Source organism: Monodon monoceros, unplaced genomic scaffold (genome assembly GCF_005190385.1).
Source record: "Monodon monoceros isolate NGI ecotype Baffin Bay Population unplaced genomic scaffold, NGI_Narwhal_1 Super_Scaffold_7, whole genome shotgun sequence".
NCBI lineage: Eukaryota > Metazoa > Chordata > Mammalia > Artiodactyla > Monodontidae > Monodon > Monodon monoceros.
Genome location: NW_021703784.1, coordinates 522,977 through 538,616, shown reverse-complemented (window position 1 = coordinate 538,616; position 15,640 = coordinate 522,977).

Genomic DNA, 15,640 nt, shown 5'->3' with positions numbered 1-15,640 from the left:
TCACTACATGGCAGATGGGCATCCTTCATCCTCCAGCTACTTTTATTTCTCTTTCCATTCTCCTTTCCCTCCTGGCTCCATCCAAGCAGGAGACCAGGAGGCACAGCCAACAAGCAGAAGCCAGAGCAAGGCTCTCACCCCATCCCCCGCTCCGACCACAGCAGAGGTGGAGACTGGGGTCCTTACCAAGCCTGAGGACAAAGGAGGGTCATCGGGGAAGCCTGGAGACGGGGTCTCTGCCCCAAGCTGCAGGCTGTGCATCTGCAAACTTTCCTCCATATCTCTGCTTCCTTGGGAAGCCCTCACATCTGCAGACCGCGGCAGGATCTCAGGGTGTCCTCAGTACCCCTCTCTCTGGGATGGACGCCTTCTGTGCCAGAAGCTGAGCAAGCTCAGCCTGTCTCTGGAGTCATGTCCCCTTTTGGAATTGTTTCTTAGGGGGCAGCTTGCAATCCTGGGAAGAGCTCAAGATTGGGGGTCAGAAGATCTTTGTGCTGTTCCCACTTCTGCCACCAAGAAGCTGGGTGATCTTGAGCGTCTGGGCCTCGGCTTCCTCTCCTGTAGTCTCTGGACTAGCTGGCCCATCCTAACACTGCACTGTCCTCCAAGCTCTGCAGTTCCTCGGCCCCCTCCCAACCCAGCGATGCCTCCGACCCCAGCAGCCAGGTGCCTCTGTCCTGTGCCAACCTGCCAAAATGCAAAGTGTGCAAGGTATTTGGTTTGTTGGTGCTATGATTCCTTTTGAGGCAGGAAGTCGAATTTAAATTGTGCCCCAATCAGCACAAAAGCCGGGAAGCTCGGGCCTTCCACACAACGGATTATATAGAACAGCTCAGCTCTTCTTCCCTTTATTTCCCTCTCTTTGTTCCTGCTCTTTCCCAGTCACTCAGTCAAGTAACCTGTGTTAAGTGGATGTGTCCACGAGGCTGGGTGCAGACGTGTGATCCAAGCCGACAAGGGCTGTCGGGAGGACTTGTGGTTCCCCAAGAATACAGCACAGACCGCGGAAGGACAAAGAGTTCCTCAGTGCCTCTGCTGTTTCCCGCACCAATGGTATTTGTCGATTTTATAGTGAGATCACGTTTTCTGTGCCCGCCTCCTGCCTTCTCATCCAGGCAGGAGATCAGGCTGCTCTCTTGCCGGGGCCTCACCTCCAACCTGGATGGGCTGACCTAGTTCCCGCATCTCTGGCACCAAAGACGAGGGTCTGAAGATGGTGATGTGCTGGCCGTGCCCATCCAGGCAGACGACGGGACGCTGATGGAGCTGGTGTAGGCAGTGAGGTCGCTGGCCTCTCCGGAGGCCCCGGGCATCCGTGCTCCTCGCTGAGCCTCCCCGAGGGCAGGGGATGCCCGTCTTCCCCGTGCAGTGCTGGCGCCTCGGCATTCCACGCCTGCTTCTCTAGAGCTCTGTGCATGCACCCAGTGCTCGCACCCCTGCTTCTTCATTTCATCTTCTCGGCAACGTGGTGATGCAGGATTATTACTGTTGCTTCCTCACAGATAAGGACCTGAGCTCAGAAAGGCTCATGAGCGCCCCAGACCTCACAGCTGGACCGGCCGGGCCGAGCTGGGCTCACTGAGCTCTCACGGCACCAGCTGTGCCCTCGGGAATCTCCCGGGGGAATCCAAGGGTCCCCCAGCTCACTGCTCTCCTAAAACTGACGCCACCTGCAGCCCCAGGGCAGGGGGCCCGGAGACCCCGAGCCCAAGCTCTCCCTCCACCGCCTCACACTGCACAGGAGGCCAGGGCTTGGGACACGAGAGCAGGGGGGGTCAGCAAGGAAGGCAGTGCTCATGAAAGGGAGCCACAGGGCATGGCTGCCCCTCCCCACCTGAGGACCACACCGATGGAACCTCTTCAGTGGGATAGAGTGTTTGAAACAGAGTGGGTGTTGAAGGGTTTGTTAGATTTGTTTTTCTTTTCCAGACAGAAATAAAAGAATGTTTAAGAAAATATTAGGACATTGGCCCAGGAGTCCCATGTAAAACCGAGGTAGGTGTCTCGGGGCGGAAGCGTCCTCTTTGGGTATCGGAGGCTGGCTGTGTGGGCGGGAGGGGCTGGCGGAAGCCTTCCCTGGAGAAGAGGAGGTCTGCCTGCACCGCAGCTGCCGGAGGCCCCACGACCAGCCTCGAGGCGAGTCTGTGTGGCCAGGTGCCCGTCAGCTGGGTGCCGGGGCTCATAAGGAAGGGATGCACGGGACCCACCCTGGGAGTTTAGACCAGAGTCAGGAGCTGTGGAGGAGGGATGCGGTCCCCTCCGACAGCCCACGGGCTTCATAAAGGAGGGTCGCTCCAGCCACCTTGAGGCTGCACTGGCCACGTTGTCACTGAGAGACAAAGGCCGGGCAGCTTACGAGGAGGTGGTCAGGGGGCAAAGAGGTGTGAGGAATGGGAAAGACGGAAGAGAAAGGGAGCAGAGGTGGGGGCTGGACCCCAAAGATGGGGGAAGAAGGACAGGTGCCGTGAAGGTTAGGCAGAGAAAGAAGAATAAAGCAGAGAAGGAATCCCAGGGCCAGAAGATAAAAAGGCAGAGAGAGGAGCCGGCAACCAGGGGGGCCGGGGGACCGTGAGCCCCGCCCCACCTCCCAGGCTTGTGGCCCCGCCGAGCCTGCTCCCCCCTCCTCCCTGTTGTCCCCTCCTCACCCTCCCCCCAGGGGGGCCGGAGGGCAGTGTCTCAGGCCCTCCTCCCTCAACTGCCACTTTTCTCTGTCCTTCACCAGCCGCGGCCAAGGGCTGGCATCCCAAGCCCAGCTGTTTGTCCAGAGCTGCAGGTGCTGGTGGAGCAAGTCCCGGCCCAAAGCCACAGTTCCTTCGTTTCTGAACCTCCCACACGAGTTGTAAGGGGGGTGCAATAGGGCAGGTGTAAAAGGATTGTCAGTCACCAAAGGGTCAGGTGCTTGGAGCCTACGTTAATTTCTAGGACTGAGGTCCTCAAATCCCTTCCACGGGAACCTGTTCCTGAGCTGTGGGGCTTCCTGCCCCCTGACCTCACTGTCTTGCTGGTCCTCGCCCTGCAGCGCAGGCCTCACGCTGGAGGAGGCACCGAGAGGGTAGGCGGCCTCACCGACACTTGCCAGGCAGTTAATCCAGGCTGGGGTCGGAGACAGGGACGCAGAATTATGGGGTGAGAAGTTTTATTCTTTATTCCTGAAGCAGATCCAGGCTGTTAGCACTGAGAATAGTCTAGGTGGATTTTCAAGGAGCTGCTGAATATGTATGATGGAGAGAATCTGAACACGGGAGAAACAGCAGAGACGCGAGGAGAAACTGGATGGATGAAGGCCGAGGGGAGGAAGGTGGGACTGTGGCACGGATGGACGTGGCTGGACAGGGATGGGGGGAGAGGCAGGAAAAAGGAGGCTCAGGAGGAAGGAAGGGGAAGAGGAATAGAGGCCAAGGGAGCGGGCCAGCAGCCGGCGGAGCGGCCAGACGGAGCAGCACAAGGCAAGGCCTGGCCGCCAAGCCCCGCGGCTTCCGAGGGAAGCAGATGCTTCCGGGGAGCGTGCGGAGGATCCTTGTTGACTCGGGCCCAGCGCAGCCCGGAGGAGCGACCCAGTCCCTGCCCTGCGGGGTTCCGTTCCCGCCTCTCCATCCTCCTTCAGGCTCCGCCAGCCCCTCATGGGTCCTGGTGGAGCCAGAAGCCACCACATCTCACCCGGGAGATGCGCTCTGGGGGTGAGTGTGTGCAATGTGTGTGCGGGTGTGCAAGCAGGCAGGAGGCCAGGGGAGGGGCAATGACTCGGGGGCGATGGGCCGGGGCGGGACCGACCTGCTGGCCAAGGGGAGGCCATCCTGTCCCCTCGTGCCCACCGGGAGCATCCTGCAGCTTCTTGCTGCCACCGATTTTCCTTTCACCCAAACCACCAGACTGCCACGGCTCCGCTCAGCAGGAAGGGCTGGGGTCCACCCCGGGTTCTGGGCCAGAAGAACCTTGGGGCTTCCCTGTCCTTATTCTCTCCTGCTGCTACTCACGGTCACTTTCCTACCCCTGCTTCGGGACGAGGGCAGTATCTACATGGTGTCCCACCCACACCCCGGCCCCTCTGCAACCCAGCAAAGCCCTTGATGGGAAGGACGCTCAGAATGACCGGGGAGGGCGGGGTTCCCACAGGCCCCAGCCCCCTCCCCAGTCCAGGCCCCTCCCGTGCTACCCTCCACCACCCACCTCAACCTCCCCTCCCAAGGGCGGCCCGAACACTACACCGAACACTGATGCCCCTCACTGCCCCTCCACCCAAGGTCAAGGGCTCCCTCGGTGGCCCAGAGGGGAGAGCCAGGCCCTGGGAGGGAAGTGGTGGAGGAGGACAGCGGGGCGGGGGGCACCCGCGGGAAAGACAGGTACCAGGGAGCCAGATGGGCCTGGCGGGAACAGAAGTTAAGTGGGAAGAGACGGATAAACAGCAGACACCAAGCAACCAGCCAAGCATATGCTCCACAAGCAGGCGCCACCGGCACCCAGTGGGGTGGGGAGGTGTGGACCCACAGCAGGGCACGGTGGAGTTGCTGCGGCTGACTGTCGCCTGGCCGGAACCAGGGGTCGAGGCCCCCTCCGTGGAGCCTCAGAACCACGGAGCAGCCTGTGCGGGCCGGGTGGGGAGGAACGCCCGGCCGCCTGCCCCAGGGATGGTCTCTGGTGGTAGAACCGAGCCCCAGACTTGGACGTCTGAATATCCAGGTGCCGGCTCCAGGACCCCAAAGCAGAGACCCAGGGCCCGAGCAGGATTCAGGGGATGAGCAGAGAAGCAGGCCTGGCCTACCCAGGAAGTCCTGGAGCCCCGCGGTGCCAGCTTCCAGATAGCAGCCCAAGCAGGCCGGAGCCCTCACTTGGGTGATGTCATCCCTTTGAGCCGGGAGGGAAGGGGCGGAGCCCGGCTGGAGCTCTGCGGACTTCACAGGCTCCACCCCCAGACCAGCTCAGCTCCAGGCCCTGTCTGCCCGGCTCCAACCAGGCCTCCAGGCCAGCCTGCCTTCGGGAAACTGCAGAGCCCGGGGAGGGAGAAGGGAGGAGGGTCCCCGCACACTCACCCCTGCAGAAGGCTTGCCTGGGGCCCTCGTCCACCCCATCGCCGTCCACCTAGGGGAGCCGCGAGCTTCCAAGGCCCTGAGCCTGCTGGCAGGAGGCCCTTTTCCTGGTATCCCAGCCTCAGCCTCCCTCTCCCCCCAGAAAGTCCAGAAATGTTCGTCTGCTCTGCAAAGTACCAGGTGTCCCAGTGGAATGTCTTCTCTAAATAGTGCTGCGGGAGGACGACCAGGGAGACAGGCCCTGTCCTGGGCTCATTAGCGCTGAGCTAAAGGAATAAAAGCTCTGAGCTGAATCTGAGACTGTTCTGAGCCCCAAAGCCAGACAGCCCTCCTACAGAATGGCCCCATCACCTCTCACATGCTCCTGTGGACAGAAGCCAGTTAGAGGCCAGCTGCTGTCCTCCTTCCATAGCTGGCACTGGCCCCAGCGTGCTGCCCGCCCTCCTTGCGCTACCCCGGCCTGTACCAGCCACCATGGCACAGCTCACTGAGGACTCAGGCTCGGCCAAACCCGGCCTTCCCACGCCCGGCTCAGGGTGCTAGTGGGGGTTGCCTCTGGGCAGTGGAGCTGGGGTATCGCAGATTCAAGAGCAGCCCATCCGCACCACAGGGCCTCCTGTCCTGGCAGCTGCTTGGCATGGCTCCAGGGCCCAGGAACAGAGAGGAGCTCTCCCAGGCACAAGCCCACAGGAGCCTGGGAGCAGGGCCCACGTGAGCCCACACGCCCAGGGCAGATGCTGGACCCCGTGCCGGCACTCCTGGCTCTTCCTAAGCCCTTGGCCTTGTAGCCAGGACGTGTCTGGGGCAGACAAGAGTGAAGATGAGGGTGAAAGCAGTGGGAAGGAAGGGTGACTGGGAGTGAAATTTCTGCTTTGTTTCACTGAGCCCTGGACCAGGAGCCCTGGCAAGAGCAGCTGCGGGACCCACTCACACCGGGAAAATGCTGGCCCTACCTTTGCTGGCTCTCAGACTGGACGTCACACATGGGCCCAATGGCCCTAAGAGCCCATGTGTCACGCGTGTTACACTTCCCAGGCTGCTTCCTCATATATCAGGGTTGGTTCCCATAACACTGCCATGATGGAGATAAAGCGATGGTATTTTCATTTACTCTGTGGATGAGGAAAGTGAGGCTGGATCTGAGTATCTGTTTATTGATGGCCTCACAAGGCAAGTGAGGTTATGCAACGATAAATGAACCAAGGAACTTAATATGAGCCAGGCTGAGCGGACAGCCCAGGCTCCCAGCCTCCTTCCCCACATGACCTTGCTGCCCGTACTCAGCCCTGAGGGAAGAGGCGCGGCTGGGAAGACGTGTCCACCCAGGGATGCTGCTTGAGGAAGGAGGGGGTGTGTGACGGGTGGACTGTCACCCTGCACGGGGCCTGGAACAGAGGGGCTCGGGGCGTGTGAGCACGTACTGCGCTGCGCGTTTTCAAGGTGAGCTGGGGAAGGCACGTGAGCATGCTGGAGGTCACCGTGCAGCATGCATGTCGACCCCCGAACCATGACAAACGCGGGACGGGAAGATGCCCAGGGAAGGGAAGGATGTCTTCCTGCGGAGATGTGAGCAGGGTCTGGGTGTGTTTGTCTGGGTGACGGTAAGAAGGAAGTTCTGCAGACAGGTTCACGCATGTGTCCACGATCGTGGCCTTTGCGTCGGGTGTGCACACGTGTACCTGTGTGTGGGCGCCGGTGAGCAAGTGTGTAAAGGAGACTAGCACACCTGGGCCAGGCGCTTCCTGGTGCTGCCGCTAAGATGCTGAGTCAGGCGCCTCTGCTGTCCTCTCCCAGGGGCCTCAGGGCGTCTTCCTCCCCAGACAAAAAGGTGAGTGAGCCTGCTCCCCCTGCAGCAGCACCTCCACTCTCCGCCCTCCACATCTGCGGTTCACAGAGGACCTGAGTGGTCAGTTAGAGACATTTAAATTCCAGGAGTGCTGAGGAGGCCCAGGAAGAGGGAGGAAAAGGCGGCGTGGATTCCGAAGGAGGGACTGGAGTTTGCAGATCTTATCACGCGGCACCTGGCACCTGGAGCCCCCGAGTCCTGTTGAAGCCACGCTGGGCCAGAAGCACAAAGGCCAGGTGGTACCAGGACCTGCCCCCTTCCATGCCCAGAGCCGCAGTCCACAGGCCCTGGAGCAGAGGGGCTGCATCTCCCCCGCCCACCCCGTCCGCTCCCAGCAGGTGCCCCAGGCTGAGGACGCGGGGCCTCCACCGTGCAGGGCGCCCAGCTGCCCAGGAAGCCGACCCTGTCGAAGCCCACCCGCTCCATCTCCAGGTGTCTGGGCTGCACTGATCTGTGAGGCCGTTACCTCTGTCAGAGCAGGCGACCTCGGCCTCAGGCCCAAAGTGGGGGGGGGGGCGGGGGACTGAGGGAGGGGGGGGGCCTGGGGGGGGGGGGGGGGGGGCCGGGAGCATAGCGCGGGTCTGGGCCCAGGTCCCAGCCCCCCTGGGGCGTCAGCACATGGAAGCTCTTCTCCCCGTCCCCTCAGTGGAGGACACACCTGTAGGGACCACGGCAGAGATTCTGGGCACATCCGTGCCGGGAGGAGCCTCAGCTCTACTTCAGTGTCCAGCCCCCTCATTCCACAGATGAGAAAGCTGAGACCCCCGAAGCGGGGGGGGGGCTTGGCCAGGGTCACAGAGCTTGTCAGGCCGCACCAAGACTGTAATGTGTCAGGATTTTTGCAAATGGGTCTTCTATAGTTTGGTAGGACTTAGAAATGTTTCCATAGCCTGGACTGTCTGGGCCCTAATCCGCACTGTGATTAAAATTCAGCCGCACACCTCTCGCTGGGAAACGCAGTGATGGAGCGGAGCCCTCAGCACAGGCTGGGCAGCTGCTTCCTGCTCTTCAAACAGGGCCTCTACGCACAAGGCCCTTGCGTCAGCTTCCCGGGCTTGTGAGCCCTTCCAAGCCTCGGCAGACTTCTGAATGTCTGTGCTCTGGACATTCTTCTGGAGAGAAGCTTACAGCCTTAATTGATTTACAAAGAGATGCAGGAGGTGAAAGGTTGAGAATTGTTGCCTGAAAGCATCAGGAATCCAGACTCCAGAGAAATCAGATCTTCACAGCCAGTTGCTAAGCGCCTTTGCAGCATTTACAGACATAAAAGCGTTGGGCTCCTGTTCCCTGGGTTTATGCGTGTATATTTTTCAATATGAAAGTGCTTCTAAGCTCTAGGATGTAAGTTCCTCAAGGGCAAGTTTCTGGCCCACTTCTTCACTCTCTAAGCCATCCTTGAAGCCTGGGTCAGGGCCTGGGCAGATGAAAATGAGATTAATGTATTGATCTAGGCCCTTCTCTTCCATGCCCACCACTACCTGGTCTGCAGAGATGACAAGAATCGCAGTCATACGGAGGCAGTGACTCAAGAACTGCACGAATTATTTTATGATTCAGTGCTATTTTTCAGCACCCTTTTCATCTCCTGTGAAAGACTGATCACCTTTGGGGAGGTGAAGGCAAACCCAGACCTCCTGATGCATCCTGGGAGGCGTTCCACCACCGCCCAAGACCCTTTGGTGGGGTGGGGGGGAGGTTGCTCGTGCAGACAGGAGGGCAGAGCTTCCAGAAGCAGGGCAGCTGTGCCTGGCGTGTCTCAGACCCCAGACCTGGGGAGTCTGAGTCCTCAGCTGCAAAGAGAGAAGAACTCTGAGTCCACCGAGGACCAGTGTGCCTGGCCTCAGGACACAGGCTGCAAGCCCCGGCCTCTCCACCTTGCCTCTGACCCTACTTTCCTGTCCCACTTTGTAGCCTCTGCAGCTCAGCCACTAAGCCCCCCGGGGATTAAGACACTGGGGGAGGAGGCCGGAGGGCAGCTCATCTGGGGGCGGGGCCGCCTTCCCGAGAAGGAGGACGGACCAGGAGCTGGGGTCCCAGGCCCGCTGGACCCGCCCTCCTCTCCTTCGTCAGGCTTGCCTGGGGGCAGGACCCTCCTTTGGGGAGCCGAGCTCTGTGCAGTGGCTGCACAGCTGCTGCTTCTGTCTGGGGCTAAAAATAGCCTCTTCTCTGCCCTTGTCCAGCTCAGGCTGGGCCAAGGCTGAGAGGGGGACTCACGGGCAGGAGGGGAAACAGGTGGGCAACACTCAAGTGCTGCGCGAACGGGCACAGCCTAGGGGACACAGGGGACCCCCCAGGGGGGACAGAGACCCCCGGGAGGAGATGGGGGACCCCCTGGGGGAGACAGGAGACTCAGGTCCTGCATATTGACTCTGACGCCCCAGAAACTCCCCCAGGGAAGGGATGGGGTTCCTCGGGGCAGTGCTTCTGAGGGGAAGGAGCTGTGCAAAGACTCAGCCAGCTGACCTGGCCCTTAGGAGGTACTTGCCAGTTGCCTGCTTTCACTGGTTGAAGCACCACAGACATAAAAGGACCCTATGATGTAGGTGGTGGTATTATTATTCCCTTTGGCAGTTGAAGAAACAAAGGCCCAGAGACACGAACTCGCGGAAGCCACGGAGCCATCAGGTGGAGGCCGCAGCCCGAATGCAGAGCCGACCCCAAGCACGGCGAGGCCCAGCTGGCCTGGGTACAACCGTCTGGGAAGAGGATACAGGGTCCCAGAGCTGCCCCGAGGAGACGGGCACGGTGGCCCCAGCACCACCCTCCAAAGGGCTCATCGTAATCCTGGACACAGGACACGTCCCAAGGCCCAGAGCCACTTCCTCAGATTTGCTCCGAATTTTCAGGTAAATCCTCTCTGGCCACCACACCCCCGTTTCCTGACAAGGCCCAGGGACATGACGTCCAGCTAAGTCCTGGTGAGTAGGGACCCCAGAGGACAGGGTGGAGACTTTGCCTGCCAAGCTCCCCAAAGCCACAGGACCCCCCTTGGAGGGTAATTTTACCTCTGAGTACAGAGCGTGAGACCGAGGGTCTGTGCAAGGACTTGTGCATGACTTGGAGGCAGGATTGTGTACGTGTGTACGTGTGTGTGCGTGTGTGCTCAGTCTGGAAAACTGGTGACTCATTGAAAAAGGGAGCTTTCTGACCCAAAGAGCTTATTTTCAGCTATTTTTATCTCCTCTTGTATCTTGGCCCTTTTTCCCCTTGTCTTTTTCAGAAGTGGAGGAATTTGGGGGCAGTGAAAGCTGTGTGTACGCATGTGAGGCAAAGTCTGGGCTGAGAGGGGACCCCTGGGGGTGCAGGGACGGTGCACACAGGGGTCTGCGGGTGCACACTGGTCCCCTGCTCTGGTACATGCACGTGTGGGCATACAAGCAAGGTCCCTGCCCTTCCCCCACCTGCAGGAACGCTCTGACGGGGCTGGGCTGTATCTCTGCGTTTTCCCGTTGACCTCTGCCTCCTCCCAGGCCCCAGCCCCTCACACCCACCCAGGTGGGTGCCCTCACGTGAATATGTGGACACAGACACAGTCCTGGGCCCCTGTCTCTGGAGTGGCCCTGGACCCTGAATTTTCTCTATTCTCTGCCCTGCCATCCTCACCCCAAAACACTGACATCTTCTCAGGAAGGTCTTTCTCTGCTCTGATTGTCGCTAGGGAACAAGAACTGGGCTTCTCTGGAGACTCACCCAACCCTCCCACCCACCCGCCTTGGCCCTGAGATCCAGCAGTGGTCCGGCTAGCTGGGGCCAGCTTGTGCAGGGGTTTGGGGGCCTGGCCGCTGCTCAGAGAGGCTGCTCAGAAAGAGGGACAGGAGGAGGGGAGGTGTTCTCTGATTTCTCCGCCTCGGGCCCTGCCCCTGCAGAGGCCAGAACGGCCTCCTCTCCCCCCGCTCCACAGGGACAGCGCAGGGCGCAGACTGCGTCCTTCCGGGATCTAGAAGGCCTACGTGTCCCTTACCCAGGGTCTATGTGGACGTGACCGTATATGAGCACGTGTCCTGGTGTCACGAGGCACACGTGCACACGTGCAGATTCTGCACAGCGTGTGACAGACACTCTCGGTGTCACTGCGCGTGGGCGTGGCCACCTCCGGCGGGGGGGGGGGGGGGGGGGGGGGGGACAGAGGGCCAGCCCCTCCGAGGGCTAATACCCAGTGTCCACTGCACACCAGGAGCTACAGAGCCTCTGGGCATCCTGAGCTCCGCTACGTCCCGCTGAGCCGGGCTGTAGTTCATGCCCGACTCAAAGGCCCTGGCCAATGGAGGGGCCCGAAACCAGCCCGTGTGCCCGGAGGGGGCATGTGTCCGGTTTGTCCGCCCAGACAGTGCCTGGGCGTGGCGGAAGGAGCAGGCCGCATGGGGCAGGGGTGGGGGGAGGTGGGGTGGGGAGGGGGGAGGGGGAGGGGTGGGTTGGTGTGGTGGGGGTTGGAGGCAGACCCCGCCAGCCGGCCGCCCAGTTTCAGATCCTGCCCTGACTCTGGCTCAGCAGGCTGGCCTCAAGGAGAAGAGGTATTGAATTATAATCCTCTCTTCTCACCCTACATGGAATGGAAAATCTCTGGCTTTCTTGAAAGATCTGAATCCCTTCCAAGGGGTGCCTTCTAAGCGTCTATAAAATGGGGATCCTGATGGGGCTGCCCCACAGGGAGGTTCTGAAGATTCATTCAGGGGAAGGGTGAAACACGCACTAGCTTATTAGTCATTATTATCGGCCTGCTCTGTGAGCGAAGACAGTGGTTCTCAATCGATGGTGTCCCAGAGGACGTCTTGCAGTGTCTGGACACATGTCGGTTGGTGAAAGCTGCCGGGCTGGGGGAACTGGCCTCTAGGTGACAGAGACCAGGGATGCTGCTAGCGTCCTGCAGAGCACAGGATGCCCCCGCACAGCGGAGCACGCAATCCGAGAGGCAACTAGTGCAGAGGCTGGGAGCCGGGGCAAGGAGCTTGCGTTCCTCCTGAAGGCAACGCGCTGACGACGAGCTGAAGCACAGAATGACACAAGGAAATCTAGGTTCTAGAGAGAAAAGTCCAGCCAAGTTGTGACATGACTACAGAGCTCAATTAGGGGCCCTGCAGACCTGCAGATCAGCAAGGTGCCGTGAGAGGGGCCCGGGGTGGCAGGGAGACCAGGAAGGGGGCACCCGGAGAACTGGCCGGGGCCGGGGTGGGAGGACCGGTGGGGCCGGGGGCATGCTGAGGCTTCTAGCTTGTGGGACCGGGCAGGGAAAGACTCTGTCTGGCCTCCAGGAGTCGTAGTTGGGGTGAAAGCACCTCCAGCAACCTGGACGTCAGCCGTGTCCCCTCCACTGCCCCCACCCTTCCCCCAGGACACAGGACCCCCTTCAGGAGACCCCTCCGCACGCCCTTGGGGCCCCGAGAGATGGGCATCAGATTTCCTCCTCCTCTCCCTTGGATGGGTGGAGATAGAGGCCCCTCAGCCGACCAGCCGCAGACAGAAGAGGACACTCTGGCCCTGAGGCCAGCGCCCTCTGTAGCTTCCCAGGGGCCGGAGTTGCTGGGGGCAAAGGGGAGGACGTGAAGCCGGGTGGGCTTGACCAGCACGCAGACTGAGCCTCCTCTAGCCCCGGTCCCCCTGCCCTTTCACACGGGTTCTGAAGACAAGTTACAGGACACGGGGAGAAACCCCAGGCGGCCACGCCATCAGCAGGTGAACAGGTGGAGTCCTGAGCTGACGCCAGAGCAGTTTAAGACATCACCTCATGGGGAGGGCAGAGGACAGCCGGAAGACAGAGAGGCCCTGGCGTGGTCCAAGGAGCACGGGCTAAGGACTAGACCACAGCTCCAGCCTGCACCATGCAGCCCGCAGCGGGTTCCTCACCTGTGCAGGTGACCTCTGACTGTCTAGGTTAAGGATGGCGGTAGCACTTCTGCCTGGACCACTGGGTTGACAGGGACTCTGAGGCTGTGGTTGATTTGTGACACCTGTGGGGAATGCCCGGGGATGCTAGTCAACATGTTGCTACTTCTCTACCATCCTGATTAAGAGCAACGGACAGGGGTCATTTGTAAGGGCTCTTCCTGCCTGCAAACTCTATCGTTCTATGATTTCGATGTTAAATTTCCAGGCACTGGCTGGAAACACAGTAAGTCAGAGCAGGAGGGGATTGAGTGGGTTAGAACCCTCAGCGGGGGCTTTGGGAAGGAGGCGGCACTCCAAGAAGCCGTGCGGCTGCCTAGTGCGTTTTCTGTACTGGAGGTGGGAGGACATTTATGGGCAAGAAAAGGGGGCTGAGCAGGGGCTGTTCCCGGTGCAGGAGGAGGAGGCCAGCGCCACGGGAACACGCGGTCTCCGTCTGGGCCAAACAGGATCACATGTGTGAGGTCCGTGGTGCGTGAAAACCAGAGCCAACTCCGTGGGAAACCAAAGAGCCAGATGTCCCTGCGCACGTCATCCCAGGGGTCCTCGCCCATGCCCCCAGGTGAGCCCCGTCAGCAGCCTCCCCTTGAGGAGGGGACACAGGTCAGGGCCGGGGGTGACTGGCTCAGGGAGAGCCTGGGGGTCAGCCTGGCTCGGGTTCCGATGTACAAGCGGTACCTCTGCTCTGTGGCTCCCTCCTCTTCAGAGCAGTGGAGATTCTCTGAGATCCAGAAGGAGGGCAGGGACAGCTGCATCCCAGGAAGAAAGACCTGCCCGAGGAAGTGGACTGCCCGACAGACCCCAGCCAGGGACACCGGTGTAGGCGCTGACCACAGTGAGCGCCTCTGGCTTGGGTCCGGGCTCCTGGACGCTTTCCCCAGGCCCTACCTAACCAGTTGGATTATGTCCCCAAATTGCAGATAAGGCAGGAGGGCCTGAAATTCCAGGGCCTCTGGGCTCAGCCTGTGAGGGTGAAACAGATCTTGCACCCCACCCCACCCCACCCCACCCCCCACAGCAGCCCGAAATGAAATTCGAGCTCACTTCAGAAATCCTGGCTCAGCTTGGCCCCGCCCAGGGCCACAGCTCCCTCCCCTGCACTGTCACCCGCTCCCCACCACCAGCCCTGCTGGTCGCTGGGCACTTCTGTCCTTTCTCCCTCTTCTCTGCCTCTCCTGTTCCTGCCTTCCCTCCCAGGTCTCCCCAGCTTTTGCTCAATGGGACCCAGGAAGGTCTGCTGTGCTTCTCCTGCCGCCAGGTGCCCGGGCAGAGGGAAGGCTGGTGTCCTCTCCTCTGGGACTTGTCCGCATCCACCTGGGCCATCCGGGCCCGGCTCACCGCCTGCCTCCCTCCCTGCTGCCCACCCGGCTCTTTCTCAGCTGGTCCCACTCATCTCAGGGCCCCTTGAGGTCCTTCCTCTAGCTCCCCTGTCTGGGCTCAGGGCCACCTGGGCCCCCATGAAACGTCCTCGCATTGAGGAAGGGGCAGAGGGTCACGATGGGCCGGAGGCTCCCGCGGACCACCAGCTGCTCCGACTGCCCCCCCCCAAGTTCTCCTTCTTGTCCACAACATGCTCCCTCCCAGGCCACTGGGCCCGCGTGGCCATCCTCACCATCGGGAAGTCCATCCTCAGCTCCCAGCCTGGTGTCACTCCCTCTCATTCTGGGGAGTAGCCGGCAGGACGCTGCAATGGTGTCGCCCCCCAAAACACACCTCCTTACTTTCCCCACTTTTCCAGAGCTTCCAGTCCCAGCCCCCTGAACCTGAGGCAAAAGAAAAAGCGCTTTCCTTCCAGCAAGTCGTAAAGGGCAGCAACGCTGGGCATACGCAGGGGCCTCCAGCTGCCTCGCAGAAGCCCGTGGAAGCCCCCGACTCTCCACGGACTCCCGAGCCCTGCTTTCTTCCGGGGCCCCAGGGCCTGCGTCCCTTGGCCAAGCCTCTCCCCAGTCTGTCTACAAAATCACTCTGGGCCTTATCTGGGCTCCCTGACAGAACCATGTTGTGACAGGCAAATGGGCTCTGGTGTCAGAGACAGGAAGCCCGAAGCTGCATCTCCCTCTGCCTGGAGAGTGAGGTGATAAGAGAGCAGAGAGAGGGCGGCCCTGCAGCAGCCAGGGACCTGGGAGCCGGCCCTGACCTCACCTGCCGCTGGGCTCGGGCGGATGCAGGAGTCACAGGGTGCTGTGGGCGCCCCATCTTCCCATCAGCCCCGCCTGATGCTGGACTAACAGGAGGGAAAGGAAGGCATCCCCACGGGGCCTGTGAGGATGACCTAAACCCCTTTCCAGTGGGAATAAACGTCAAAGTGCTACTTCTTAAAGGGGCCACCACCTGGCTGGGCAGGTAAGAGGGGCTGGAGCAGGTAGGTCCTGCTGGGGGTGTAGCAGCCATCCTGGCCCATCAGGTCCTGTTGTCTTTAGAACAGAGGCCCCGTTACATAAGCTCCAGCTGACTTGGTAGAAGCTATGACTAAGAAAACTTTCCAAAGACAGTTGGTGGCCCTCCACCCCCTCTGAGTGGTGAGAACCCCCCCCCCACGGAGAGGGGGGCAGAGATTAGGGCTCCGAGGCCCTGACTCACCACACACACAAACACTCCCCAACACTCTTTCCCAAAACGGTTCCCGCCCACCCGTCCGCCCTCCTACCCGGGCTGGTGACAAAAAGAACACCCCAGAGATTTTGCCAAGTTCTGGGCCAGGCTGAGCCCAGGGAACATGAAATTCCTCGTGGAGTGGGAGGCCGGATCCCCACAGAAGCAAACAATGTCCAGTCAGGGGACAACAACGGCTGCAGCCCACCAAGATCACCGTGTGGTTTCTCTAATAGCCAGGCTACTCTCCCTCAAAGAAGAGCTCCCAGCTCTGTAATCACAAATATTAGCTTGTAAA